Source organism: Orcinus orca, chromosome 3, assembly GCF_937001465.1.
Source record: "Orcinus orca chromosome 3, mOrcOrc1.1, whole genome shotgun sequence".
Classification (NCBI taxonomy): Eukaryota; Metazoa; Chordata; class Mammalia; order Artiodactyla; family Delphinidae; genus Orcinus; species Orcinus orca.
In genome coordinates, this window is record NC_064561.1 from 141,911,085 (window position 1) to 141,938,611 (window position 27,527).

A 27,527-nucleotide genomic window follows, 5' to 3' on the forward strand; every position below is an offset into this window, starting at 1 on the left:
TCCTCCAGAAGCCTGGGGCTTTCCCAGAAGACTCCTGGGAGTTGGCTCCTAATTTATTCTCACCCCTACCACCCACCATTGGCAGTTATTTACTGAATGCTTACTATGTTGGAGGCATTATGCTAAGCACCAAGAGTATGATAAGACATTCACAGGTGGGAGAGGAACACATGAAACCAGCAATTATAATAATGTGATGAGGTTTATTATGTAGGTATGTGGATCTAAATACAGCTGGGAAGGAGGAGGTTAAAGAATGCATCTCAGAGAAGGCACTATTAGAGAGACAATGTTTTGAAAGATAAGTAAGAATTAGGCAGACGGAGAAGAGGAAGAAGGGAGGAGGCCATTAAAGGCTAGGAGATCAGGTGTAAAAGCCTGGAGGTGTCAGCCAGTGGGGTTGGTTTAAGGAACTGTAAGTGACTGTGTGACTGAAAGAAGAGAGATTTAAGAGTGGAGGGAGATGAGATGAGGGTAACAGGTAACTGGTATGGGGACTACATAACCTTTGGGAGGTGATCAGATACAACTTTATTTTTCCTACCAATGACCCTTCCAAATTTATTTAGTGGGGTAATTTTATCCTGCTCATGAAGGATGTAGGTCTGAAATCATGATTTCATTGCCTGCTCACTCCTAGGCAAAGGATAATTTTAAAATCACTTTAAGTTCTCAATTATAGTCTCCATTGGGAAATTATAATGTCTAGTCCCAGATAGAGTTCAAAGCCTTTAAAATTTGAAGAAACTGAAAACACTAATTTGAAAAGATACATGCACCCCAATGTTCATTGCAGCACTATTTACAATATCCAAAATGTGAAAGCAACCTACATGTTCATCAACAGATGAATGGATAAAGAGAATGTGGTGTGTGTGTGTGTGTGTGTGTGTGTGTGTGTGTGTGTGTACACATATTCCATTTTATAATGGACTATTACTCAGCCATAAAAAAAATAAAATTTTGGCATGTGCAAAAATATGGGTGGACCTGGAGGATATTATGATTAGTGAAATAAGTCAGACAGAAAAAGACAAATACTGTGTATTATATGTGGAATCCAAAAAATAAAACAAACCAATGAACATAACAAAACAGAAACAGACTCACAGATATAGCAAACAAACTAGTGGTTACCAGTGGGGAGAGGGAAGTTGGGAGGGGCAAGATAAGGATAGGGGATTAAGAGGTACAAACTCCTATGTATAAAATAAATAATCTACAAGAAGATATTGTCCAGCACAGAGAATATAGCCAATATTTTATAACTTTAAATGGAGTATAATCTATAAAAATATAGAATCACTATGCATTATACTTGTAACTAATATAATATCAACTATACTTCAATTAAAAATAAATAAATAAGCAGTACATTGGCATTATTTTAAAAAATAAAAATAAAATTTATTGAAAGGTGGGACTCCTCTCCATTCACTGTACCAAAGCCTGGTTAGTGGCCATCTGCCTCTGGTGATATGGGTGTGATTGACTTCAGCTCTCTCTGCTCCCCACCTTCTCCCCCATTTACTAGCTACAGTTTCTGGCCCAGCCAGAATTGAGAAGGGTGTGAGAGAGAAAAATAAAAGGACAGGGTAATTCTTAGTTTGCTAGGTAGCCTTGCACTTTTGGGTTCAGCTGATGGTTAAAGCTGACTCTCCCCCAGGGAGCATTTCCACGGGTTCCTTGAAAATTTACATCCTGGGGATCCCTCCCTGTGCCTTCTTGATTCAGGCAGATGGATCTTTATTCTAGTGGTCATTTGCAATTCCTTCCTGAGCCCTTAGTAATCCAGCAGTCTGGCAGTTACAAGGGGCATATAGTTTGGGAAACTAAATAGAGACCCAGAAATGACAGTTTATTGGATTGGTACGGGATTGAGGTGGTATTACAAACGAGTGGAGAAATGGTAAAAGTGACTTTTATATGGGAAAAAATGAAGTTATTCCAACTTCATACTGTTCTCACAAATAAGTTCTAAATAGATTGAAGATCAAATGTGAAAAATAGAGAACTTTAAGACAGTTGTAAAAAAATGTATAGAGGAGTTTTTGTGACTTGGATGTAGGGAAAGATTTCTTAGGCAAAACCCAAAAAAAATAACTCAAAGAACAAGTTTAGGAAATCTTTAAAATTTGATAGTTTTTAAAAATTCTTTCCCTTAAAATATCATTGTTAAAGGATCCAAAGACTTGTAGAAGATATGTGAACCATAGGTAACAGACTGAGGATTAGTGTTAGTAATTTTGATTACATTCAAAAATGTAAAGAACTACTGAAATAAGAAAAATGTAAACAATCCAATAAATATGCATGGAGATTATAAGCAGGAATCTCACTGAGGGGAAATTCAAATGACCAAGGATCACACAAAAATATTCTCAACCTAACAAGTAATCAGGGAAATGCAAATAAAATAACAATGAAATACTACTTTGAATTGGCAGAGATTTTAAAGTCTAGCAATACCAACATTGACAAGATTGTGGGAAATGAAAAACATCATATACTGCTGTGAGGAGTGTAAATTAGAATGCCCTCTAAACGTCTACACAAGATACAATATGTACATACCCTGCAACTCCTAAATTTAAATCCTGGAAAATGATTATACAATGTAATAGTAAACACAGTACATTATACAGCATGTTAGTTTCTTTGGCTGCCATAACAAATTACCACAGACCTGGTGGCTTAAAACCACAGAAATTTATTCTCTCATAGTTCTGGAGCCAGGAGTTGGGAACCAAGGTGTAAGCAGCATTATGCTCCCTCCAGAGGCCATGCGGGGGAATCCATTCCTTGCCTCCTCCAGGTTCTGGTGACCATTGGCATTCCTTGGCTTGTGGCCACGTGGCTCTCTGTCTGCTCCATCTTCACATGGCCTTCTCCTCTGTATGTGCGGTGTTGAATCTCCCTCTGCCTCTCTCTTATAGGATACATGTAATTGCATTTAGAGCCCACCTGGATAATCCAAGATAAGTGCTTCTTCTCAAGATCTTGAATTTAATCACATCTTTTGCCATAAAAGGTAATATTTGCAGATTCAGAAGATTAGGGTATGGGCATAAGTTTAGGTTCACCTCTCATCCTACCACAGGGATATATACAATAATGTTTATTAAGAATTGCTGTTAGTAGCAAAAAATTGGAAACAACATAAATGCCCTACTCATAAGATAATGGATTAAGTATGATATGCTCATATGATAGGATATAGCAGTATAGAGTCAATTTCATCTTTATATTTATCAAAACACATACATCTCAAAGACTTGTAGTAAAGCAAGTTGCAGATACCACTTATTTCATTTTTAACACAGGGATACATATGTTTAGTAAAAGTATAAAAACATGAGCTAAATAAGTACATACAGTTATATGTGATCAATGACAGTGTTAGAAACTGGGAAGCATTGGTAGGGTAGATGGAGAAGAAAACAAAGATGATTTCATTTTAAGTTTTCTTTTCAAAAACTATGCCAAATAGAAATTCCAAAATGTGAACAGTTCTTAATTCTGGGTGATAGACACAAACATATAACACATGTTTGTATTATAATTCTATGCATATTTCTTAATTATTTTAAACAATTTAAAAATGCTTTATATTGGGGAAGTTTTATGTTTAAACAATAGAAAACATTTAATAGTTACTCTGACAGTAGTACAGAGGATAAATTAGAACAGGCAGGAAATAGAGGTAAAGAGATAGGTTGGAGGCTACTAAAAATAATGTATAGATAAGATGTTTGAAGCTCTGACCTAAGAGGGTGACCATGATAATAGAGAGAAAAAGGTGATTGTGAACAACATTAAAAAGGTAGAATCTATTGGACCTGGCAACTGAGTCATGGGACAGGGAGTGGGAGGGAGAAGCAGGGCTCAAGGGTGATACCAAGTTTCTTACTTCAGGAGCCAGTTGGATAGTGGTTGTGTAGTCACAGGCAACTACTGATCTGCTTCTGTCACTATAGATCAGTTTACATTTTCTAGAACTGTATATAAATGACATGCACTATATACTCTTTTCATCTGGCTTCTTTCTCTCACATAATTGTTTTGATATCCATCCCTGTTGTACATATATAGAATTCATTCTTTTTTATGGCTTTGTAGAATGTTAGATTTATTGATTGCCAATCTCCCTAGACTGTTCCTTCCTTGCTGAGCCTCTCCCTGGCATATCTCGCAAGATGTATTCCCCCCTCACCTGCCCACTGCCCTCCCGCATCAAAATCTGCAGCTGCTTTCCTTCCCCAAATCCTTTTGTCACCAATTGATGGGTGATGATAAGATTAGAGGAATTTCCTGGTGGATTGCAAAATGTTACATTAACAAAATATTAAATGAGCTGTACTCTCAAGGGGGTTGGATGAGATAATCTTCAAAGTCCCATCGTCAAAAAATCTCTGATTTGCTGCATTTCTGTTTCGTTCACAGTTCCACAAATGAACTACCATTTCTAATATGGATTTGCTAAAGACATAAAGATCGCCAGTACAAGTGAGGTAAGACTAACTAAATGAACACCCCAGTTACCATGTTGGAGTTGCCTCCAAGTTTATCCCTCGGTTGGCCTGTGCAGATAATAAACAAACAAACAAATATCAATGGCCTAAGTTCTACATAATTAGCATTTTGCCCTTCCCAGAGCTACCATATGGAGCAAATTCAGCTGGTATCCTGAGGACACCAGTGCCGCCTTAGAAAAATAATTAGTCTGGCATACCAACATCTGGGAAGTCTGCAGAAGCCAGATTCCAGGAAACAGGCACTTTGACAGAGTTACAAGCATGGATGCCCAAGGGAAGGAGAGGCCCTGAAAGAGTTGTTTTAAGTAGCTGCTTAATGATTGAGCAGATTGAGCACTGTGAATGCTTTCACTTGGCAGGGAGAAATTACACTACCTACAGACGTCTGGGTGGCATTTAAAGTTGACAGACAGTAATGAGTACCGGTTTAAAAAAAAGGATTTTAGTGTGCTCACAACTGCTAAGAGACATCTCCATTCTATGTTTATATATTTACACCTGTACTAAGAAAGGAAAAAAAGAACAAAGAGGAAGGAAGGGAGGGAGGGTGGGAGGAAGGCAGAGTTTCTACCTTGGTAGCCTGTCTCCAAAGACTCCTATATCGTTTTAAAAACTAACAATAGTTGATCTCTTACTACGTGCATGCCAGGCTTTGTGCCACGTGCTTTACGTACGTTAGGTCATTTAACCTTCACAACAGCTATGAGGCAGATAGCATTTTCTCCCCTTCTTAACTTGCTAAAACCAGGGAAGTCCCAGGTAAACAGGTACAAATTGGTTATCCTACCAAGAATGCAAAAATTGTGAGAAACCTTTCCCTCCTCATTTACAGAGCTTCTCCAGGTTAAGTGAAGGGACATCATAGTGTGTAAAGAGACCAGGCTCTGAAAGAACTGCGTCCTTGTTTCCACCACTAGAAGACCTTGAGCAAGTCACATAACCTCTCTGGGCTTCATTTACTTCCTTCCTGAAATGATGAGGGTAGACTGTGTAAATAGTCCTCCATCCTCACTGCACACTAGTATCACCCAAGGAACAATGAAGAGATGCCAGGGCCCAAACCCCACCCCTGACCAATTCCCGACCAATTGAATCTCAGAATATCTAGGGCTGGGATAAAGTATCTGGCTTTACTGCAGGGAATAAAGCATTTATGTCCCTACATCCTAGAGTTAACAATTTAGTGCGAGAAGCAAAAGGCAAAGAAATACATAGCAGTATGGTAAGTGTTATTAAGGGAAAGAATAGTGTTATGGGAGAGAATATTAAGGAAAACATGATTTTAAATGGGGGGGTGGGTGATCTGGAAAGACCATTCCATGTGTTGGAAACCAGAAGTGGGAGTTGGCCGGGCAAAGTGCAGAGGAAAGAGCTTTCTAGTCAAAGGGAACATATCTTACTTGGTTAGGTATATATCAAACTTGGTCATTTCCATATACGTCTGTATATATATTCATATATGCACACATATGAATAACTTGTTTGAAGACCCAGATCCAGGAAACAGAAGTGCAAAGGAGAGTACAGAGTGATGGGGAGAGCAGTACTAGGTTGGCTTGGTGAGGTCTCAGAGCCAGAACATGTCATGTTGAGGATTTTAGATTTTTATCTTTGGTACAATAGCAATAGCAAAGCAGTGACAGGTTTAGGCAGGAGAGTGACACATTCAGATTTGTCTTTTAGAAGATTACTGTGTTTACGTGTGGAAAAAGGTTTGGCTGGGGCTCAAGGAAAAAGAGGAAAACGGCTACAAAGTTGTGATAACCTGAGTGAAGCTTTTGTTCCTGATGATGCCAAGTTTTAGAAGAATTCTGGGTACCTGTGGAGACTAAATAAAGAACGTAAGAACAGGAGACAAGAAGTTTGACAGAATGCAAGTGACATAACTCATTAAAAATCAGGAAATTGCTTCGTACCGAATTTAGATGAGTGCCTTTGGCTTAATCCGTGCTATTTTCTTCTGCCTGGGTTTATTTTGCCCCGCAAAAACACACTGAATTATCCTGCCCCCATTCCTATTCTCTCGCCCATTGTGTCTCTTTTTCCTTGTCATTGTTTATGTCTATGCCAAAGCTTAGGGTGGCATTCAACCTTGGCGTTCCCATTTTCAGCCTTGCAAGGGTTCCCATTGTGCACCAGAGCATGGTTGGAGGAAGACTCTAATTGTGCAGAGTTTGGCCAGGCACTGATTTTTTAGCTTTTTCTCCCCTGGTTGAGTTGCTGGTCCACTGGCTTTAGTCCATTTCCTAATGGAGAGGTGTCAGCTTCACAAAAGCATCACCTCAATTGGCACTAATTACCACCTTTCAGAACCATCATCACTCAAAAGCTCAGGACTGAAAGGTCAGCAGGAAAATGAACTTCCACTCACACCTTCTGGGGTGGTCTTTGGCTTCTGACCATGCAGAGGACAAGGGCTAATGGGGAACAGACCTTTCTGCCTTCCTGCTCTTAGACCATATGTTTTCTTGAGAAATCAGCCTTGGGACACCAATCCTCTGCTCATGAGATGACTGAATTCGTGGCAGAGCTCAGTCTTGTCAAGCTTCAGTCCCTGTCCCAGTTTCCCAATGATTCCTTGTCTCTCCACCCCCAGGCTTCACTCCCAACCTCCAGAGGGTTCCAGCTGCATACGGTCCTGGTAGAGGAGGTAGCAGTAGCATGTCCACGGCCCTCCCGATGTGTTCGTGGCACCCACATTCTCCTCCAGGCAATGGTTTAGATGGTACCCAAAGGTAAGAAGTGAAAATAGCTTTTCAGTATAGGAAGTACATTCACTCGTGTTCTTTCCCTTTGATCCTCACGACGCCTTGGTGAGGGGCACAAGGCAGGCATTGTTATTAGCTCCATTTTACAGATGAAGAGATAAAGGCCAGAGAGGCTGGTGACTTGCACAAGGTCCCATAGCCATTTAGTGGCAGAGCTAGGTCCCCAGACTAAATTACTGCAGAGCGCAGGGGTGTGTGATCAAATAAGGTCATGTGTGCCAAATCATTTTGAAAACTGAAAAGTACTATAACGATGCTCAGTACAGTATTAGTTTCCTAAGGCTACAGTAACAAATTACCACAAAACAAGTGGCTAAAAACAAGAAGCTTATTCTCTCACAGTTCTGAAGGCCAGCAGTCTAAAATCCAGCAGGTCTGCTCTTGCTCCGAAGAGCTTTAGCGGGGAGTCTGTTTTTTAGCTCTTTCTGCTTCTGGTGTTGTCACCATTTCTTTACTTGAGGCCACATCAGTCCAATCTCTGCCTCCGTGACCATGTTGCCTCTTCCTCTTCCGTCTCCTCTTCTGTCTGTCTCAAACCTCCCTCTGCCTTTCTCTCAAACCTCCCTCTGCCTTTCTCTCAAACCTCCCTCTGCCTTTCTCTCAAACCTCCCTCTGCCTTTCTCTCAAACCTCCCTCTGCCTTTCTCTTAGAAGGATACGTGGTTTAGAGTCTACCTGTTTAATCCAGGATGATCTCCTCATCTCAAGATCCTTAATGTAATTATACCTGCAAAGACCCTTTTCCCAAATAAGGGAACCTCCATCGTTCAAGGATTAGGAGATGGACATATCTACAGTATTTCAGGCCTTTACCGGTGCAGCTGTGGTTGTGGCAGAGCCCAGGCACTGTCCAGTGGTCCACAAAGTCTGTTTCTTCTAGCTCTAGCAGTCAAGTTGAGGCAATATAGCCTAGAAGTTAAGAGCCAGTCTGCCTAAGGTTCAGTTCCTAGTTCTGCCACTTGATGACTGTGTGACATTGAACAACTCCCTTAACCTCTCTGGGTCTTAATTTCTTCCCCTGTAACATGAAGATAACAAAACCCTCTCTCATAAGGCTGTCGCAAGGCTAAAATGATTTAATTACGTGTAGAGTTAGACCAGCATCTATACTACAAAAATGTTAACTATAATTATTCCTTGGCTGGCACCGTGACTACTGCTAAATTCTCTCACCTCACTTGTTTATCATTAAATAATGATTTAAATAAATGGAGAATGGACTTTCCTTTCTGGAGGTGCACTCCTGAATCATTCACTAATTCTAAGCATCTCCAAGTATGTCTTCTATAAAGGAATGTTCTAAATTGTAGGAAAAACAAAACTAGAAGCAGTGAGAAGGAACCATTGTTTAAAATCTTCTATTAGCTTCTCATTTGATCCCGAAGGTTCTGAAATCTTTTTTTTTTGGCTGAATTAGGTCTTCATTGCTGCATGTGGGCTTTCTCTAGTTGCGGCGAGCGGGGGCTACTCTTCGTTGCGGTGCACGGGCTTCTCACTGCGGTGGCTTCTCTTGTTGCAGAGCACGGGTTCTAGACACGCAGGCTCAGTAGTTGTGGCTTGAGGGCTCTAGAGCGCAGGCTCAGTAGTTTTGGTGCACGGGCTTAGTTGCTCTGCAGCATGTAGGATCTTAGTTCCCAGACCAGGGATCGAACCCGTGTCCTGTGCATTGGCAGGCAGATTCTTAACCACTGCGCCACCAGGGAGGTCCCCTGAAATATTTTGAGCTCATTATTCACTCTAAATTTTCAGTTTGTTTTACAAGTATTTGGAAGGCTGACATACTTAAAATATTAAGTAAAAAAATTTTAGTAGAATGCCGTGGGTTTTAGAAGGGACTAGGTGTTTGAGCAAATGTTACAAATTAGGATCAAATCGCTTGTGCCTCTTCAACCCAAAGAAATAATATTAGTTTGCCTGGGCTAGGTCTAAGTAATATTATGTTTCTTATGGGGGTTTATTTACATTAAACTCTGTGTTTTCCCTAGATTTTGTCCTATTTTCCTAGCTTTAGTCTCAGCCAGAGGCACAGTGTCGGAAGAGAAGTAAACAATGATGATTTTTGCTCCTGAAATTAGGTTTATTAAGACAGGTATTAAATTTGCCAGTCTCACTAGTGTATCAAAGAAAATGATGGAAAAACATCATAACTGTTATCAAAATAAATGTTGACAGAGAGTAAACAAGCTGGAAAGAACCTTGCGTATCAATTTATACAATTCCTGTAACTTTATTTTTTATAACTTTTTTTATTGTAAAAGTGAAATATATTCATCAAAGACTTTGGAAATGATGGAAAACTGCCCCAGAAAACTAAATAAGATAATTAATAATAGTCTTGCTATTCAAAGATAACTACTGTTAACATTTTATTTTCTGCCAATATAAAATGCAGTTTTCTTTCTATGATTGGAACTATGCCTCTGAAATTACACATGCCTCCTCTCTCTAGAAAGACAGTACTTGCCTTTTTTATTATGACCAGGTGATCACTTTTATTATAAAATACTGAGATGGATCAAAAGGGTCTCCGTGTCCTTTGAGTCTTATCTCATTACAATGCTAAGCAATACCCAGCTATTATCCACCCTATTTCTATCCTCTGCCCAAAGATGGGACTGTTCAGCTGTCCTCCCAGATCTGTGGGTGACACGTGGATTGTCTTCTACCAGCAGCTGAGCAAAAATACTAGAAAGCAGTCATAGATAATTTCTTTTTCTAGACCCGTTGAAAACATTTTTATAATAATAATTAAAATTCATCGAGGTCTTACAATTCTAAATACTTTGAATCTAGTAACTCATTTGATCCTTACAGTAATCCGATGAAGCCATCTGCCCTCAATAGGTGGCAAAATCGGTGAGCCCACAGCCTGGCTCTGTAGTCTGTGCCTTTAACCACCGTAGAAGAACTCCTATAGAGACGCTGACAGCATGATGGCAATACTGAAGCTGCAGAACATTCTAGTGCTACAGACAAACTGGAGGAGGTTCCAAACCAAAAATTTGAGAGTGAGTTAGAAATTCAGGGTTTTTTTCAAGTGTGAGATAAAAACCATACTTAGAGAAAATGAGTGAGTTGATTACTTTGAGAAGTACTTAATTTTGTTTTAAAATTAGTATCATCCATTGAAATGACATTTATAATATTTAGGCATATCTTTTTTCATATTTTTTGATTGAAAAAAGAGCAGTCAATTAGAAAAGCAGGTACTGATTTTGCCTCGGCTAATTCCCCCGAGGGAAGGCCATAGCCCACTCCACAGGCCACAGCCTATTAGGGAGAGTCAAGTGGTGGGAACACCATCGACTTTAGATTCAAAATCCTGCTCCATCATTTGCTAGGTAAGTTATTTACTAGGTGCACCTTGTTCGTCTTGAATTCTCTACGTAGGGAAATGGAATAAAATCTCCTTTGCTGTGGTTTTCTGAGGATTAAATAAGACAATGTAGGTAAAGTGCCTGGCAACACAAGTCAGTTAAGAAATGGTAACTTTTATGGTCTGTTCCTCCTCATGACAGTTTATTGAGTTCAAAACATAGTACCCAAAGGGGAAAGAACTTCCTCACACCTTCCAGCCTTGGCAACGAAAAACCTATCATGGTGGATATGGTAAGAGCAGGGTGACTACAGAGGGTAGAGGGAAGTAGTCCATCCCGCTTCCCAACAGGATGGCCCTACTTGCCTAGGCAGGGAGCAGCAGCTGGGCCAGGAGGCTGGGAGCTGGCTGGCCTTCTGAGTCCAATTGGGATCAGATAAAAGGAGAGCACAGAAGGGAAGAGACTCTCTCCCAAATGCCAAGCTAATCAGCTCCTTTTAAAACCTCTGAATCTTCCCAGGCTCACCCTGAGTCTCCAGTCTACACCCCCATGTGCCTTGGGCTTGCAGATGAAGATAGACAATTGGAAATACGATTCAGCTACGTTATAATGTTACAGATTAGAGGTCTGGTACAAAAAGGCTGCAGGGTGGTTAAGAATATAATAATTGCAACCCTCCCAGGATCCTGCCTTTGACATCTCTCGTCTGAAGAGCCCAAACAGCCTTGCCAGTGTTAATGGACTGCTCACCCTTGTGCCCAACATCGCTAAGAAAAGGAAAAGGAGCAAAAGGAACAGAGAGGCTGTTCCAGGGCCCAGCCGGTGAACAGCAGTTACTGGGCTCTGAGGAGCCCTGTCAGCCATGGAAGGGCTCACAGAGTTCAAGCCTCCAAGTTGCTTGTGGGGCAAAACTCAATCTAAGAGCTAAATGGCAGAAGCCAAGTTACGGTGAGGTCGTTAGGCTTCTCCTGAGAATTGAGTTATGATTGTAGCAGAGTAAGTGAACCTTGAATATTTTTTTAAGACTATTAAAAAGTTCTGCTTGAACTTTTCTGAGAGGGGCGGGTGCAAACTTGCCTGAGAACTCTGGGGGTCTGTGAAGCAAGGGACTAAAGCTCCAATACCTCTTCCGTGAGATTCAGTTATTGAAATCTGTTGAGGTGAACTAAGGGTCAGTGGGTGACCACAGCCAGGACCCAGGGACAAGGAAGGCAAGGAAACCCCTAAACAAAACTAATACTTTGAGGGAAGGAGGAGACAGGAGGGAGAGCTCCACCCCGCCACGCGACCCCCGCCTCCACCGGCAGCCAGCTGGTTAAAGGGAGCAGCAGAGAAACCCGTCCTCTAGGGGGCAGTCTGGAGCCTCGGGATGTGACAGTGTGAGCGCGTCTAAGACGGCATCACTGCGGGTCAGGCCCGGGTTGGTGTGTAACCGGCCCCGACTCAAGAGTAGCGCCAAAGGGTGAGGAGTGAGCGTCCTTTTTTTCCTCCTGAAGCACTGCTGCGGCCCGAAGGGGGATCTGCACTGAGTCTTGGCGGACAGGAAGCGGAGCGCAGCGGCATCACCTGCGGGGCGCTGGGCTGTGCCAGCAGGGAACCTCTGCAGAGGTGTTGTCTGGAGCTGCATTCAGCATCCATATGCCTGGCAGCTGAGGAAGTGTTAGTCCCCCGGCTGGATCTGCTAAGAGAGATTGGTTTTCCTGCTGATCTGAAGAGTGATGGAGCTGGAGAGTTGTATTTTCTGAGGCCAGCTGCAGGCCGGGCATTTTCTATCCCCAAACTACAAAGAGTTTAAAAGTTAAACTCACTCTACGTTAAATTCCTTCAACAAAGGAGGAGACGATTGAGAGTGTCCGTGTTTCAGAGCTTAGGCTCTGTGGTTAGACACTCCTGAACTAGAATTCTTTTTCTGTCACTTAGTAATAGCTCTGTGTCCTTGAGCCAATGCCTCAGCTGGTTTCTCCATCTGTTATAATCCTCAAAAGGGGAGAATAATGATACCGATCTCATAGGGTTGTTATGAGAATTAAATAAGGTAAATCATGCAATGTGTGTGGCACCTAGTCAGCCTCAATAAATGTTAGGTTAAACAAACAGACCAACAGAAACCCACATAGGCACCAAGGTTATCCCATGGGAAGAGAGCTGCATTTGGCAAGTCCCTCCGGTGGACCCAGCAAGTTGTGTGTGAGCAACGGTGAGTTGAGTTCACTAACACTTAAAGATGGTGCTGAGAAATAATGAGCCATTTGGTGAGAAAAAGGCCAGCGAATTTGGGACAGGCCCAGAATATTCAGAAGGACTTGGATGATGAGTGGATTTAGACAAAAATCAAAGCATCCTGATTCAAAAGGACTATGCCATTTTTGGAGTCATTTTTGACTCTCACTGAAGAGTTTCAGTTTTGTACAAGGACGTTCTCTATTTTAGTTTTTCCTCCACTTATTTCTCCCTTCCCCCGAAACTCCTTGGAGGATTGCTCCTTTGCATCTTTTGATCTAAACTCTCATTGGAAAATAATAACGTTGCTACTGTTCACTTGGTGTTTCGGTCCAATATGCTCCACTTCAGACACGGGAATGCCTTCCCGTGAAACATTTCACAGAGGTGAAGGACAGGCAACGCCTCTCAGGATGGTGGTGGAAGAGACATAAAACTTCATACGTCAGGAATCTTCTTGACAGGACTTACTAGGCCTGAGTCCAAGATGAAGCTGAGAAAAATGAAAAGGGATTTGGCTGACAAAGCAGATGACAGGCAGGGAGAGCCAGTGAAAGGGAATTGGCCAATGGCAAAAGGGGAATTGGCAGGGCTTTGTGAACCCCTTCTGGAAAACCATAAACCTCGGATTGTCCGTCTGGCGTATCAGTCCTCAGAGGCACATCATTTTTGCCTGTGGAAGGTCCCTGCCAGGAAGCTGCACCTCAGGGGGCGCCTTTGGAAGAGTGGGTCGTGTCTGGATTGGTGCCCAACACTAAGTGGACGGGGATGAGAAGAAACCGCTCACAATGAGATCTCTGAGGGCTGGGAGATGGGGAGCCCCTCCAGTGGCTGACACTTGTGAGTCAGAGCGATGGGAAAAGAAGTTGAGACACAGAGGAAGAGGACGGGACGCTGGGGAGGGAGGAGTCGGGAAGCAGCTCTGTTTCTTCAGTCGGAGACTGTCGGGGCCTGCCTGAGACGGGTCCCCAGTTGCAATGACTAATCTAACCTTTTGCAACTCGAGTCTGCCTTCTTCCAGGTGAATAATCCACTCATCTGGGTCTCCCAAATGAGCACTTACCTTGTGAAAAATCTCTCTCAGGAGTAAAATCTGTGTTTGCCTGCGTGATCCCGATGTGGGTTGAGCTGACACCTGGGAGCTGGGCTGATCCTCATTCCATGGGAGAGCAGGGCCTTCACTTCAGAGCCCTCCGGATTCTTCCAGAGTGTCCTCTTCCTCTTGTCTTAGCATTGTACCTTTTGGTTCCAGGCCATCCAGAACCCCACTTCAGGCCTTCTCCCGTGGCCTCCCACTCAATTCTTCCCCTCCTGAGAGCTTCCTGGCTTATGACCCAATTTCCAACATCTCCCCTACCCAGAATAGCTTGATATATGCTTCCTTTCCTTAGAGAATTGGCAGGGAAAAGCTCACGCTAAGGTGTTAATAACCAGTAATAATTGTGATAAACTCTATCAGAGCATAATGCCCTAGCCTAGTGCACGGAAAATTATAATAATGTACCCATACACTGAGGTAAATAAAAGTGAGAGACAATGGGCCACAGAGGGCTTGGCCAGAGCTCCACCCACGCCTCCCCTACCATCCCCTCCCTTAAGGGCTGAAGGAATTGATATCTCCCAACTTCTGTAACCCTTTGTTCACATCAATTGGGAAGCTGTCTTAACCCAATGGTTTTTCAGATGTCCTTCAATAAGCCCTAGCAGTTTGCAGATGTGTCTCAGCGGGAGTGAGGGGCTGATCCAATGGGTCACCTACTTCAGCAACAGTATCTGTGCTTTTATCTGTTTTATTAGGCCTATGAATAAAATTTTATCAAAAGGGAGAATGTTGGCAGCATAAAGGAGTTAGAAAATCACTATCTTAAAACCAACAAATAAAATCTTTAATGGTAGAAGCTCAGTCAACCATGACAGGACAGTGAGGGAGATATTCTGAGGACAGAGGGGTTTTCTGGGGCCCTTCCTCCATGTCATGCAGGCAATATAGTCTACTCCGTACAGACCTCCACACAAACCTGCACATAATCTGTGCATATCTTGCCCCTCTGGCTTTAGGGGTTTTGTTTCTTTAAAAAAGTCTGATGCTTGAAAAAATTATCCTAATACCAGGTAGATTAATGCCAGAACCTGCTACTGTCTCAGCTCACTGAAACCAAAAACACAATCGCTGTTCTTGCCTTTGCTACCTTTTGTATTGCACCTTGATTTATTTCTGCCATTTTTCGGAAGCCATGAAACTAGGAGATCAAAGCTGCTGAAGAAAGCATAGCAAAATGAAGTGCTGTAGGTTGACTAACCTATTTCATAAGATTGAGGCGTTGGTTTATTTACTATTATTATTATATTATTTTGTTGTTACTATTGTATGTATTTCCATACCCACCTTGTTCCAAAAAGGACTCAAAATGGGAAAGATCCATTGATTTGTGTTCTACAGAAGAGATTTAATCTCAAAGTTTAGGTTACTTGGTGTTTGATGAGTGACCTAATTTTAAAACTACCAAGGTTTCATGTGAAATTATTTTAAGATTTCACTTGCCTGATTTTAATTTTAAACCTTATATTAAAATAAAGTATCAATGAGAGTTACAGTTGTGTGTGTGTGTGTGTGTGTTTGCATGCATGCACCTGTATGTGTTTTTTTCATTTATATTCCACATTGTTCTATAAAGGGCTTGAGGCACCTTACAAAGAATTTGAGCCAGCAAAAACTATAGTTTTAAATTTTAGGGAGAATGCCTTAAAAAAAAACTGATAAATTTTTACCTTTCAACCAGGATTCACCAGTAACATTTTTCTGTTAATCGATAGAATTTTGATAACACACTTGAAATATGCTTCTTCACCTTCAGAGGCTTATTTACTAGAGTTTTTCATTGCTTTTCAGCAGCAGCAGAGGAAAGTGGAGATGCAGAATTGAATCAAAGAACAGACTCATTTCTGTCACCCTTGCCTCAAATTCTCTTTCTAAGGTTCTGAAATCTCTAAATACAGCTATATGGTTTATTCTAGATACTTCTGGGCCAGTGGGATTCTAGTCCTCAAAATAAAAAGTTTTAGAGACAGCCCAATCAAGCTTTACTTCTTATAATATAAATCAGTCTCCAGCGAAGAGAGCCTGTCCTTACGTGGGACTCAGCATCTCCTGAGGCACGATTCACAAAGCAGAAAGTCAGCCAGTCAAGACTGTTTCTCTTGCTTCCAACTCTGTCTTACTCTTTGTTGCCTTTTCACTGTTCCCATGTGTTATATTGTCTGTGTGACCCTTATTTTAAAAGACCTCAATATAAACGTTGTGATGTAGTTGTATATACAAAGTTACTCTATCCTCTAAGAGCAGTTAGCTAGCATTTAGAATGCTGTGTTTGGGGATCTACCTTCCAAAGGTGGTTAACCAACAGATGAAGAACCCTCGCCAGAATCAAGATCTTCTAAGATGGTCACTTAGTATCTTATTTTTTTTTAAAGATTTATTTATTGTTTATTTATTTATTTTTGGCTGCGTCGGATCTTACTTGCGGCATGTGGGATCTTCGTTGAGGCATGCGGGATCTTTACTTTGCGGCACGTGGGCTTTTCATTGCGGCACAAGGGCTTCTCTCTAGTTGTGGTGTGTGGGTTGTTTTTGCTTCTCTAGTTGTGGCGCGTGGAGTCCGGAGCGCATGGGCTCTGTAGTTTGTGGCATGCAGGCTCTCTAGTTGAGGCGCATGAGCTAAGTGGTTGTGGCCCTTGGACTTAGTTGCCCCGCGGCATATGGGATCTTAGTTCCCTGACCAGGGACTGAACCTGCATCTCCTGCATTGTAAGGCGGATTCGTTACCACTGGACCACCAGGGAAGTCCCAGTATCTTATTTATTTATTGAAGTATATAGTTGATTTGCAATGTTGTATTAATTTCATCTGTACAGCAAAGTGATTCAGTTATACATATATACACATTCTTCTTTTATATTCTTTTCCATTATGATTTACCACAGGATAGTGAATATAATTCCCTGTGCTATACCATAGGACCTTGTTGTTTATCCATTCTATACATAATAGTTTGCATCTGCTAACCCCAAACTCCCAGTCCATCCATCCCCCAGCCCCCACCCCTTGGCAATGTCAAGTCTCTTCTCTATCTCACATGCCATGCCATGTGAGTCTGTTTCTGTTTTGTAGCTAATTTCATTTGTGTCATATTTTAGATTCCATGTAAGTGATATCATATGGTATTTGTCTTTCTCTTTCTGACTTACTTCACTTAGTATGATAATCTCTGGGTCCATCCATGTTGCTGCATATGGCGTTATTTCATTCTTTTTTATGGCTGAGTAATATTCCATTGTATGTATGTACCACATCTTTTTTTTTCATTGGGGTATAGTTGCTTTACAATGTTGTGTTAGTTTCTGTTGCACAGCGAAGTGAATCAGCTATATGTATACATATATCCCCTCTTTTTTGGATTTCCTTCCTATTTAGGTCACCACAGAGCATTAAATAGAGTTCCCTGTGCTATACAGCAGGTTCTCATTAGTTATCTGTTTTATACATATTAGTGTGTATATGTCAATCCCAATCTCCAATTCATCCCACTCCCCTTTTCCCCACCTTGGTGTCCATACGTTTGTTCCCTACGTCTGTGTCTCTATTTCTGCCTTGCAAACAGGTTCATCTGTACCATTTTTCTAGATTCCACATGTATGCATTAATATATGATATTTGTTTTTCTCTTTCTGACTTATTTCACATGAGATGTGAATGTACATCTCTACAAATGACCTCATTTCATTCCTTTTTATGGCTGAGTAATATTCTATTGTACATATGTGCCACATCTTCTTTATCCATTCATCTGTTGATGGACATTTAGGTTGTTTCCATGTCTTGGCTATTATGAATAGTGCTGCCATGAACATAGGGGTGCATGTATCTTTTTGAATTATAGTTTCGTCTGGATATATACCCAGGAGTGGGATTTCTGGATCATATTGCAACTCTATTTTTAGTTTTTTGAGGAACTTCCATACTGTTTTCCATGGTGGCTGTACCAACTTACATTCCTACCAATGGTGTAGGAGGGCTCCCTTTTCTCCACATTGTTGTTTGTAGACATTTCAATGATGACCATTCTGACTAATGTGAGGTGCTACCTCACTGTAGTTGTGATTTGCATTTCTCTAATAATTAGTGATGTTGAGCATCTTTTCATATGCCTGTTGGCCATTTGTATGTCTTTTTTGGAGAAGTGTCTGTTTAGGTCTTCTGCCCATTTTTCGATTGGGTTATTTTTTTGTTGTATGAGCTCTTTGTATATTTTGGAAATTAATCCCTTGTCAGTCACATCGTTTGCAAATATTTTCTCTCATTCCATAGGTTGTCTTTTCATTTTGTTTATAGTTTCCTTTGCTGGGTCACTTAGTATCTTACATAAAATTAGCTAAATCTATACCAGGAAGGTTATTGATTAGCATAGGGGATGTTTAAAATAGTTTTTAATTGGTGAAATGAGCAGTATTCAAATAGGTGGCTGGTTAGTAGTGTCATACCGGAATGACTGCCCTTTCCTGAATGAAGTATTAGCACCTGGCAAGCCCAGCTTGCTGAATACAGATAGTTCAAGCTTGCTGTCTAGACCTCTGAATTGGTTCTGCATTCCTCCCCATCACGAGACACGCTATGCCTGACCCAGCACAAAGTTGGCCACACCTGCCATCAGAATATGCTTGCCCTGAATTCAGTTAAGCCTTTTATGGGAAATGCTGAACAGAGGGTCCAAGGGTAAAGAGTGGGACCTCCCCAGCTACAGAGCAGGCTTAAGACTATCTTTGACCCTTAATGTGACTAAATATCTAGGTGTTGTCAGGATATTTTCTAAAACTAGGTTTCATTGTAGTATGCCTTCTGGTAGCACGGTTGTGGGGAAAGGAACATACAGGCTCCCCCATCGCCCCCACTTCTAATGGTTGGAGGCTATTGACATTTACCAGATAAACTTCGTATTTACCAAAAGGTCAAATTGGCTTCAGTGGATTGCCATGCCATGCAAATTTCAAATCCATGCTTCAAAGTCCAGAGAGGACTCACTTGCAAACATAGAGAGTTCATTTAGATAAAGATGTTTAGTTTATGGTTTTGTTTCTTTCCCTTGGAATTTTGGGTCTCTGATCGCCTTCTGTAAATATCCCTCACTCAATTGATAGAACTGTTTGGTGGGTCTTACACTTGTCTCTGAACACCCTTTTACTGTGATTTCTAGGATATTTTCTAAACCCTTTTAAATTCTGGGACCCTGAGAGTTGCCTGCTTAAGCAGTAGCTGTGCTCCTTTTCTGTGCCATTTCCTTATAAGACATTGAATTCGAAACAGGTTGCAGTAGAAATCTAGAGCCACTGAGGAAAGAGTGTAAGCTGGGTAGAATGTTCCCCCACTGTGCTGGCTGTGATGGGAAGCTCTGCCCAGGGTTCAGGGAGAGGCCCACTGGGGACCCCAGGCTTCATCCCTGCAAGATTTCTTTTGAGATTTCAGGCCTGTCAAGTTCATCTTCAAAGAATGCAGTGCTATTCTGATATTTTATTATTATTTGAATGAGAGTCAGCCACTGACTAATTGTGTCTGGGACACGTCAGGCCAAAGCCTGCCTGGGGGCAAGAGGTTGGAAAGATGATGGGGACCATGAGGGGGAATTGGGAATTGAGAGACCTCTTGGGAAGCATCAGGGTAGAAGAAGGTAACACAAAATTTGGCATCAGTAGTGGTTTTTCTCTTATTCTTCTCCCTGAACCACTTGGAACACTGGGGGCCTTGAAGGTGACCACTGGCCTAGAGTGAATGAGCATCCTCCCCAGGGCTGCAGGGCAGTGCATCAGAGAACCCCTAGGGGGCAGCACTCAGGCCCAGATCTCAGTGAGACTCTCAGCTGCAGGGCAGGCAGCTAGGGGCACCATCTCCTGCTTCTCACATAAAGATTAGTGCACATGCAAAGATAAGGAACATTTTCCAAGCAGTAATAAGGTCTTGAATACAAAAAAGCAGCAAACCAGAGCATTCCAGCAAGAAAATGAGACCAGACTGGTGTGTCCAAAGGAATACAAGCCAGGTTTCACCAAGTTTTTATTGAGAACAAACTGGATGCTTTTATGAGAATCCTAGTGTATAATAATCATAAATGGATAATAATTACGTTTAACATTTGCTCCTTATTCCATATGTGAATTCAGTCATTCTCTGTCATTTTGTCGTTTTCATGAAATCTGTTCATGAAAGTTACATAAGCATCCTGTGTTTATTACAGAGAACGACCTGGAATGGTTGTCTTCTCCCTGCTTATGGAAGTGACAGGTCTGGCGACACTAGCTGAATAGATGTCAGGGCATTTATTTCTTCATCACACCCCACATTCACCAATTTTAACTCTATTCAGAGAATTCCTCTTATGGTCCTGACCAGTGTGAAAAGTAAATGACCAGCCACTTCAAATACTGTGTGAATTTTCTTAAATAAGGAGACAAATCTTTAGACTGCCTTGGGGAAAGTTTCAGGCTGTATAATCTCTGACACAGATTGGTTCTCCTCCCTCTAACACCTGAAAGTATTCTAGAACCGAGCAATGTTTGGGCCCTCACTTTAATCGCCTACGATTCAGATGTGAACTGGTGCTCCCCCAGTCTCAGATGTCTGGGTAAATTCACCAGTTCCACATCTGTGAAAACTCCAGGCCTTGCTTTGATTTCTGCTGATTCTCAGAGTCACTGACACCCTCACGGTACCTCCTGCCTTTGGCTTCTGGGTCCAGGTGTGCTGTCTCTGCATTAGCCTCTCTCAACCCAGGAGTAATACTCAGCCCCTTGCCATTTTACACCAAAAAATTCACTCTCTAAGCGTTTCATGAGTAACATTGTACTGAAGTTTTGGGACTCATGGGTGAGAGTGCATGGGAAGGTAGGTCATGTCGCATTACTCAAGGCCTCACTAGGTCCTAGTGGCTCTCTTTCCTATTTCCCTTCATCCCTCATTATCCCTGGAAGCTCCATGATCTGCTCCCTCTGTTAGCCAAACTAACCCAGGTCTTCTTAGCTCCTACCTCTACCCTTCCACCAAAGACCCACAGAACAAAGTGTCCTCTATTTAACAAGACCCAGGCTCCTTAGAAGAAAGCTAGAAATACAAATAACAGCAAGAGCAACACCAATTCACCTGCATGTATTTACTAGTGGATTGAGATCAAGTCTGAGTCTCTGCCTCCACCGAAAGGCAGCACAATGTTTTAGAAAAGGAGCTGAATTTAGAGTCTGCTCCTTGGTGTTAGAGCCGGCAGCACCCCTCACTAGCCATGTGGAAAAGCCAGCAATCCATTTCAAGCCTCAGCCCATCATCTGAAGAGTGAAGATGTTACTGATGTTTCGAATCATTATGCTGATCCGAGGAAATAGTTTATGCAATGGACTCTGAAACATTAGAGCAGTGGTGCCCAGAACATTTTCAGCTTTTCCAGACTGAGGAGTGCTGCTGGCATTTAGGGATACTGGGTATCCTGCTTTGTGGGGTGATTCTATATAACACAGAACTACTGCATTACCATAGCATGCCCATGGAGAAACACTGTATCTGAGCACAGTGTGAAGGAAAAGTATGTGACCTCTGAACTTCTGCCTTTCACACAAAATGCAGATGGATTGATACATAGTGCAGATGATTCTTTAAAAAGATTTTCCTCATTCTGGGTTTAGCCCAGTCTCTGTTCTAAGGTGATAGTTTCTCTGGTATCCAATGATACCGCCAACGTTTTAATTACAATCTTGAGCTTTCTTCTATAAGGAGTGCTTCCACTTAAGATGTCTTTGTTTAATCTTTCAGTTTAAACTATATTATACCCTCCAGAAGACAAAAAGAAGGAGGAAAAATTATGGAATAGAAGACAGGGGAATTTCCCACATGGTGAATGTACAAAGAAGCGGGTGATGCATGCATTGATCAGCCATTGATGCCAAGTAGTTGTCTTTTTTTCTGTGTGTAATAGTCAGGGTAGTCCATAGCTATACAAAAAAGATCACGAGGGCTTCTCTGGTGGTGCAGTGGTTGAGAGTCCGCCTGCCGATGCAGGGGACACAGGTTCGTGCCCGGTCCGGGAAGATCCCACATGCCGCAGAGCGGCTGGGCCCGTGAGCCATGGCCGCTGAGCCTGCGCGTCCGGAGCCTGTGCTCCGCAACGGGAGAGGCCACAACAGCGAGAGGCCAGCGTACCGCAAAAAAAAAAAAATTCAAATTTTATAAAAATTTTTAGAATTTTTCGAAGGGGAATTATAAAAGTCGAATAGGAATGATAAAGAAAATTCTACTTTCAGGTAAAGTGTGTCAGTTTTATGAAAAATATTCTTTGTTGTGAAAATAATGAAAGGAAAGAATACCTGAATTTCTCTAAAACCGCTAGTTCTAGTTATCCAGTTGCCATTTTGGTAGTATTAACAAGAAAACACATTTACAATTTAACTGCAGTCATCTGTCAAATAGGATAGTATAAATGTTGCATATGCATTAGGTTGAACATTACTTATGTATATTTTATTTATTTTATTTTTATTTATTTATTTATTTATTGTGGTACGCGGGCCTCTTACTGTTGTGGCCTCTCCTGTTGCTGAGCACAGGCTCCGGACGCTCAGGCTCAGCGACCATGGCTCACGGGCCCAACCACTTCGCAGCATGTGGGATCTTCCCAGACCGGGGCACGAACCTGTGCCCCCTGCATCGGCAGGTGGACTCTCAACCACTGCGCCACCAGGGAAGCCCTAACATTACTTATGTATATTTTAAAATATAGGGTTCTTTCATTTAATCTTTTGTTAATTTGGACTACACACTTAAGTCTTATTATAATACTCTATAACTATTTGGAAACATTTTTCTTAACTTCTGGCCCTGAAATCCATTCTAATGCCTTTATCAATAGTCACTGTAAGCAAATGAAATGAGTATTTTTTGGCCTTAATATGAAGTTCAAAACTTAATATATTTGAAGGTGTGATGAAGTGACACCATCTTTCCATTTGTTTATATGGTCTGAAATCACAGTTGTGCACAGTGGACAGTTTTCTCTCTTTAAAAAATACATGTTGACAGATAAGAATTGGCTTTTGAAATTCAGCTTGACATATTGAACAAATATCATCCACATCTGAACATTGCCTCTTACTGGCAGCCACTTTGTAACTTGGTAGTGTAAAAAATATTGGCAGTTATTAACAAATCGAAGGAGAAAAACCATATGATCATCTCAATAGATGCAGAGAAAGCTTTTGACAAAATTCAGCACCCATTTATGATAAAAACCCTACAGAAAGTAGGCATAGACGGAACTAACCTCAACATAATAAAGGCCATATATGACAAACCCACAGCCAACATCGTCCTCAATGGTGAAAAACTGAAACCATTTCCACTAAGATCAGGAACAAGACAAGGTTGCCCACTCTCACCACTCTTATTCAACATAATTTTGGAAGTTTTAGCCACAGCAATCAGAGAAGAAAGAGAAATAAAAGGAATCCAAATTGGAAAAGAAGCAGTAAAGCTGTCACTGTTTGCAGATGACATGATACTATACACAGAGATTACTGAAGATGCTACCAGAAAACCACTAGAGCTAATCAATGAATTTGGTAAAGTAGCAGGATACAAAATTAATGCACAGAATTCCCTTGCATTCCCATACACTAATGATGAAAAATCTAAAAGTGAAATTAAGAAAACACTCCTATTTACCATTGCAACAAAAATAATAAAATACCTAGGAATAAACCTACCTAAGGAGACAAAAGACCTTTCGGCAGAAAATTATAAGACACTGATGAAAGAAATTAAAGATGATACAAATAGATGGAGAGATATACCATGTTCTTGGATTGGAAGAATCAACACTGTGAAAATGACTATACTACAAAGCAATCTACAGATTCAATGCAATCCCTGTCAAATTACCAATGACATTTTTCACAGAACTAGAACAAAAAAATCTCACAATTTGTATGGAAACACAAAAGACCCCAAATAGCCAAAGCAATCTTGAGAAAGGAAAATGGAGCTGGAAGATTCAGGCTCCCTGACTTCAGACTATACTACAAAGCTACAGTAATCAAGACAGTATGGTACTGGCACAAAAACAGAAATAGAGATCAATGGAACAGGATAGAAAGCCCAGAGATAAACCCACACACATATGGTCACCTTATCTGTGATAAAGGAGGCAAGAATATACAATGGAGAAAAGACAGCCTCTTCAATAAGTGGTGCTGGGAAAACTGGACAGCTACATGGAAAAGAACGAAATCAGAACACTCCCTAACACCTTACACAAAAGTAAACTCAAAATGGATTAAAGATCTAAATGTAAGGCCAGACACTATAAAACTCTTAGAGGAAAACATAGGCAGAACACTCTATGACATAAATCACAGCAAGATCCTTTTTGACCCACCTCCTAGAGATATGGAAGTAAAAACAAAAATAAACAAATGGGACCTAATGAAACTTAAAAGCTTTTGCACAGCAAAGGAATCCATAAACAAGACAAAAAGACAACCCTCAGAATGGGAGAAAATATTTGCAAATGAAGCAACTGACAAAGGATTAATCTCCAAAATTTATAAGCAGCTCATGCAGCTCAATATCAAAAAAAACAAACAACCCAATCAAAAAATGGGCAGTAGACCTAAATAGACATTTCTCCAAAGAAGACATACAGATGGCCAAGAAGCACATGAAAAGCTGCTCAACATCACTAATTATTAGAGAAATGCAAATCAAAACTACAATGAGGTATCACCTCACACCAGTTAGAATGGCCATCATCAGAAAATCTACGAACAACAAATGCTGGAGAGAGTGTGGAGAAAAGGGAACCCTCTTGCACTGTTGGTGGGGATGTAAATTGATACAGCCACTAGGGAGAACAGTATGGAGGTTCCTTAAAAAACTAAAAGTAGAATTACCATATGATCCAGCAATCCCACTCCTGGGCATATACCCAGAGAAAACCGTAATTCAGAAAGACACAAGGGCTTCCCTGGTGGCGCAGTGGTTGAGAGTCCGCCTGCCGATGCAGGGGACGCGGGTTCGTGCCCCGGTCCAGGAAGATCCCACATGCCGCAGAGCGGCTTGGTCCGTGAGCCATGGCCACTGAGCCTGCGCTTCCGGAGCCTGTGCTCCACAACGGGAGAGGCCACAACAGTAAGAGGCCCGTGTACCGCAAAAAAAAAAAAAAAAAAAAAAAAAGAAAAGAAAGAAAGACACATGCACCCCAATGTTCATTGCAGCACTATTTACAATAGTTAGGTCATGGAAGCAACCTAGGTGTCCATGGACAGATGAATGGATAAAGAAGATGTGGCACATATATACAATGGAATATTAGCCATAAAAAATGAAATTGGGTTATTTGTAGAGACGTGGATGGACCTAAAGACTGTCATACACAGTGAAATAATTCAGAAAGAGATAAACAAATATCTTATACTAACACATATATGTGGAACCTAGAAAAATAATACAGGTGAACCAGTTTGCAGGGCAGAAATAGAGACACAGATGTAGAGAACAAACGTATGGACACCAAGGGGGGAAAGTGGCGGGGTGGTGGTGGTGGTGGTGTGATGAATTGTGGGATTGGGATTGACATGTATACACTGATGTGTATAAAATAGATAACTAATAAGAACCTGCTGTATAAAATAATAAAATAAAATTCAAAAAAAAATACTGGCAAAACCCTGTCTGAAAGTTTTAGGCGTGCAAAAAATTGTAGAACTTTTAGTGTGAGGTAGAGTAAAGCCAGCAATATCCCAAGAATCCATCTAGTTACATTACCAAACTCCCCATAGCTTATAAGGTAACGAAAGCAAACTGGTATGGGAACAAAAGTTTGGTAATAGTGACATAATTCTTCTAAAATCATATGCCAGTAACCCTTGGATTTAAAAGGCATGATTTATCACAGGATATTGAATATAGTTCCCTGCGCTATACACGGAAAAGAATATTAAAAAAGAATATCTATATGTGTATAACTGAGTCTCTTTGCTGTACAGCAGAGATGGGCACAACATTGTAAATCAACTATACTTAAATTTTAAAAATTAAAAATATAAAATAAAAGAAAAGGCATGATGAAAGAAGACACCAGTAAAATAGGCATTTTAAGCCCATGAAGAGGAATTTCAGAATGAAGTCTGTAATTCCAGCAATCAAAGTACTTCCCAGAAGCTCGAATGGGGTCTAGAGCAGGCTTTTTAAAAGTTAAGCTATAATAAAGTGACTGAGAATAAAAGGTGTAATATGAAAGAATGGAAGATCCTGCTATGAATACCAGTAACCAAGCACACTGAATCTCTGAGCACCTTTCTCTTAGAAAAACCTGATTTAAAATGCTTTTGGTTGCATGTATAAAAGTTGTAAGTAGCCCAATTCCAAGGGCAACTCCTGTTGTATGCTGTATAACAAGTTTTACACCCAGAATAAAAATAAATAGAACCCCTTGAAGTTTGCATCCCCTTGAAGAGATATCGGAATTGTGAGAAGGAGCTACTACCATGATCTCCAGACTCCGTGTCAGTATCATCAGGCTGCCTTGCTTCATGGTGGAGGTGACTCTGTAGCGACTATGTACACTTTCCTGGGTACAGCTCTGGACACCTGACCTTATATTTCTGGAACTTGGGTTTTCAGCACATTCTTTAGGTATGGAGTTCATCTGGATATGAACATCTCCAGAATCAAAACAGGAGGCTTCTCCTATCAATCTTGTTTGGACACATGGGAGGCTAAGGCATCCTCACTGCCTGCAGCTCCTGAAGGACTGTGCAGTTGGCAACCGTTGGCTTGCATGACCCTTGAATACTTTTCTGTGATCCAGATTTCTTTGCTTCAGGGCTCTGTCTCCTCTCATGACATTGAGTGGACCGAGGCCCAGGTATCGATTGCAGGAACAGCGGGAGATGCCACCTCGAGGCCTTCAGTCAGGGCCATCACCTTCAAACCCCATGACCAACAACTCCAGCCCTGCTTGACAGCCAAAATAGTTGTCTTTCCAATGTCAGTATAACCCAGTATAAATAACTGTTGAGCTAAAGGAAGTACAGATTTCAAGTACCTTTCCCATCCCTCTCCCTCAGTTTTTGATAAGCAAGGTAGACATAAATAGGGCCCAGACTCCCAGACGCCCAGGAGCAACACAGTTCTGATCCCCTGGCTCTCCATCTGCCCGTGGTGTTATTGAGAGGCCTAACATTTATAGACGAGACTCCTGATTTGCTCACCTTCACTCCCCCTGTATCCTCAGGCATAGACTTGTGGCTGCTACTCCTACCATGGAGGTGGTTCACATGAGGTAGGGCAGGGAGGATGGGCATATATTGCCCTTGGGTCAAAATCTAGATGAAAATTTGCATTCCTCTCACTGACTCTGCATTCCGAGGATTTAATGAGCTGTTTTGAAAGATGCTTGATGAAGTGATATTTTCACATAGATATTTTACTATTTATATAAGGAGAAAAAAAAACTGGCCTCTGTGGGCTTCAAGAGGAACATGCTTCAAACGACGGTGGGAGGGCCTAGCTGTCTGGGAAGATACAGGATCTGTAAGCCAGTTGTGATTCTATCTCCAGTCAACAGGGTGAACCACAAGTTTTGTTCTCAGATCACATCT

At 41.4% G+C, this 27,527-nt stretch overlaps 1 long non-coding RNA gene and 1 pseudogene across 1 annotated transcript; one reads left to right on the top strand and one right to left on the bottom strand.

The window, feature by feature from the left end:
* The first annotated feature begins 2,934 nt into the window (after window positions 1–2,934).
* On the top strand, window positions 2,935–7,265 carry LOC125963982 (uncharacterized). Its single transcript, XR_007476431.1, has 3 exons — window positions 2,935–3,031; window positions 4,444–4,511; window positions 7,132–7,265. It is a non-coding gene; the product is annotated as an uncharacterized LOC125963982 (long non-coding RNA).
* Window positions 7,266–22,831: 15,566 nt separating this feature from the next.
* LOC101288415 (E3 ubiquitin-protein ligase RNFT1-like) lies at window positions 22,832–26,854 on the bottom strand (annotated as a pseudogene).
* Between the last annotated feature and the right edge of the window lie 673 nt (window positions 26,855–27,527).